This window comes from Otolemur garnettii, unplaced genomic scaffold, assembly GCF_000181295.1.
Source record: "Otolemur garnettii isolate 467f Iridium unplaced genomic scaffold, OtoGar3 scaffold00096, whole genome shotgun sequence".
Taxonomy (NCBI): domain Eukaryota; kingdom Metazoa; phylum Chordata; class Mammalia; order Primates; family Galagidae; genus Otolemur; species Otolemur garnettii.
Window position 1 is genome coordinate 6,146,422 of NW_003852491.1, and position 3,600 is coordinate 6,150,021.

Sequence of the window (3,600 nt, forward strand, 5' to 3'; positions counted from 1 at the left end):
AAAAAAAAAAAAGATCCTAGCCATCTTTTCTTTATAGTAAGTACATAGAGATTTTCTTCATTATTTTATAGCATCTATTTTATGTATGTACCATACTTTATTTAATCAATTTCCTGTTGATGACCTCCCAAGCTATCTCCAGTCTTACAAGAAAAAACTCAGCCAACCAACCAACACACACACACATATTTTTATCCATGTCAAGCAGCATAAATTTCCAGAAGTGTTGAGGAAAATAAATAAATAAAAGAAAAGATATAATGCAAGCTATTCGATCAGAGGAAAAAATTCCCAGAAGGGAGACTGCTGAGTCAAAGGATAAATGCATTTGTAGTTTTGATAGATAACGCCAAACTGCCAATCATAGGAATGGCACCAATTTGCACAAGCCATCAGAAATGCACACAAGAGGTTGTGTCTCGTTCACCTCACTGGAGTCAAAAGAAAGATGACTAACTGGGGGAAAATATTTGCAACACATATCACAGGGAAGGACTTTTGTGTCTAATATGGAGAATTCTTGAAATTAATAAGAAAAAGGTCAATGACTCAAGAGAAAAATGGGCAAAAAACATTTTCAAAGGCAGTCTCTAAAGAAAAATTTCCCCTAAAACCTATGAGAAGAGGCCAAGTTCACTCATAAAAAGAGAAATGCACATCAAACTTATACTAAGGCTACTTTTGTTTTTAGAACAGAATCTCACTATGTTGCCTTTGGTGGAATGCTGTGGCATCACAGCTCACAGCAACCTCAAACTCTTGAACTTAAGCGATTCTCTTGCCTCAGCCTCCCAAGTAGCTGGGACTACAGGAGCCCTTCCACAATGCCCAGGTATTTTTTTGTTGCGGTTGTCATTGTTTAGCTGGCCCCGGCTGGGTTTGAACCCGCCAGCCTGGTTGTATGTGGTTGGCGCCCTAACCCACTGTGCTACAGGTGCCGCCCTACTAAGGCTATTTTTCACCTATCAAAGAGTGGCCAAAAAAAAAAAAAAATCCAAAAGCCGGACAATTCATCAATATTCTTACGTTTTAAAGTTCTCCTCTCTTAAAAAAGTAATAAAAATTAATCTCCCCTTGCTAGGCATGGTGGCTCACACCTGTAATCTCAGCACTGTGCAAGGCTGAGGAGGGAAAATTGCTTGAGCTCAGGAGTTCGAGACTTGCTTGTTGGTTGGCTTGCCTGGACTCCTAAAAAAAATGGAAAAACCGGGGCAGCGCCTATGGCTCAGTGGTAGGGCGCTGGCCCCATATACCAAGGGTGGTGGGTTTGAACCCAGTCCCGGCCAAACTGCAACAAAAAAAATAGATGGGCGCCTATGGTCCCAGCTACTCTGGAGCCTGAGGCAGGAGAATCGCCTAAGCCCAGGAGTTGGGGGTTGCTGTGAGCTGTGACGCCACCGCAATCTACCAAAGGCAATAAAGTGAGACTCTGTCTCTAAAAAAAAAAAAAAAAAGGAAAAACCCAGCAGCTTCTGGAGGCTGAGGCAGCAGGATGCCTGCAGCCCAAGTCTGAGGTTACGGTGAGCTATAACGCCACTGCAATTGCACTCTGTTCAGGGCATATGGTGCGACTCTGTCTCAACAGCATCAACAAAATATATACATATATATTACTCTCCCCTCACCCCTGTAATCCTAGCACTCTGGGAGTCTGAGGTAGGTGGATCTCCTGAGCTCAGGAGTTAGAGTGAGCCCCTGTCTCTGCTAAAAATAGAAAAGCCAGCCTAGAGTTGTGGAGGGCACCTGTAGTCTCAGCTACTTGGGAGGCTGAGGCAACAGGCTTGCTGGAGCCCAAAAGTTTGAGATTGCTATGAACTGTGATGCCATGGCACTGTACCCAGGGTGACAGAGTAATACTCTATCTCAAAATAAATAAATTAACCAATTAAGTAATTTCTGAGAGAGAGTGTCTCACTATATCACTCTCAGTAGAGTGCTATGGCATCACAGCTCACAGCAACCTCAAATTCTTGGGCTTAAGTGATAACCTTGCCTCAGCCTCCCAAGTAGCTGGGACTACAGGCACCCACCACATTGCCCGGCTGTTTTATTTTTTTCTTGCAGTTGTCATTGTTGTTTAGCAGGCCCAGGCCGGTTTCAAACCCGCCAACCTCGGTGTATGTGGCTGGTGCCGTAACCATTGTGCTACGGGTGCCGAGCCTAATTAATTAATTAAATAACTCTCCCTTGCCCTTTCCATGCACCTCCTTATTTCTCTTTTCCACAGGCAAACCTCTAGAAAGAACAATGCAATGTCACTGCCTCCATTTTCTACCCAAAACACATTGCCAAAGCAGAGATTCTCAACGGGGCGATTTTGCCCTGCAGGGGACATTAGACAATGTCTGGAAACAATTTTGGCTGTCACAACTGGGGATGGGATACCACCAGCATCTGGTGAGTAAAGGCCAGGGTGCTGCTAAACATTCTATAAGGCAAAGGACAGCCAGCTCACAACACAGACTTATCCAGCCCAAATGTCAACAGTGCTGAGGTTGAGAAGACCTGCTTTGGAGTTACCTCTGACAGCAAAGTCAAGTGCAATAGACTTTCAAAAAATCTTTGTCTGTCTTGGCCTTGCAGGAGCATTCAGCACTGTTGAGTCTTTGTCCTCCTTACAAACCTGACTTTTGTGACTTCTGAGATGCTGGCTTCCTCTTCCCCATTTCCTTCATGGGTTCATTCCCCTCTAAGCAGCAATTAAATGTTGGGGGTACTCAAGGCTGGGTCCTAGGCCCTCTTTTCCTCTGACCCCATACCGAGCTTAGTCAATATGACCCATACCCTTGACTCTGATTACCATCTCTCCCCATTCCTACTGCTGCCAGTCTCGTCCACAGCAACATCACCTTTAGCCAACATACTGTCACCTATATGGATCCCCATCAACACCCTGTGCCCCCCAACTTCCAGAGACACCTTTTCAAATCGTAAATCTGATCATGTCTGTCCCTTGCTGTCATTGGCCTCTGCTTGATTTGGGGTCCCTGCCAGCCTAATCTCAGGATGTTTGGCCCAAATGACCTCAGAGGGCCCTTCCTACTGAGCCATTCTTCAATTCAGGGGCTGTAGACTGTTTTTTTTTTTTTTCTTTCTCCCCTTCACCCCTTTCTTTTTTCTCTTTTTTTTTTTTTTTTTTTGAGACTGAGTCTCACTATGTCACACTTCGTAGAGTGCCATAGCATCATAGCTCACAGCAACCTCAAACTCTTGGGCTCAAGTGGTTCTTTTGTCTTAGCCTCCCAAGTAGCTGGGACCACAGATGCCTGCCACAACGCCCGGCTATTTTGTTGTTGTCCTTGTAGTTGTCATTGTTCTTTAGCGATCCAGGCTGGGTTCCAGCCCACCAGCTCTGGTGTTTGTGGCCAGTGCCCTAACCACTGAGCCACAGGTGACAGATTCCAATTTCTAATTTTTTTTTACCAATTTCTAATTTTTCATAGTCAAATTTATGATTTTGAACTCAGTTTCTCACCTGGAAATGCTTTTCTTGTTGAGATGTTTTTAAACCATTAATATTTTTTCCTAATTATTTAATAGTTTTACTTTTAACTTTGAAATCCTTGATCATCTGTTGTTTCCTAGGCCTTTTTTTTTTTT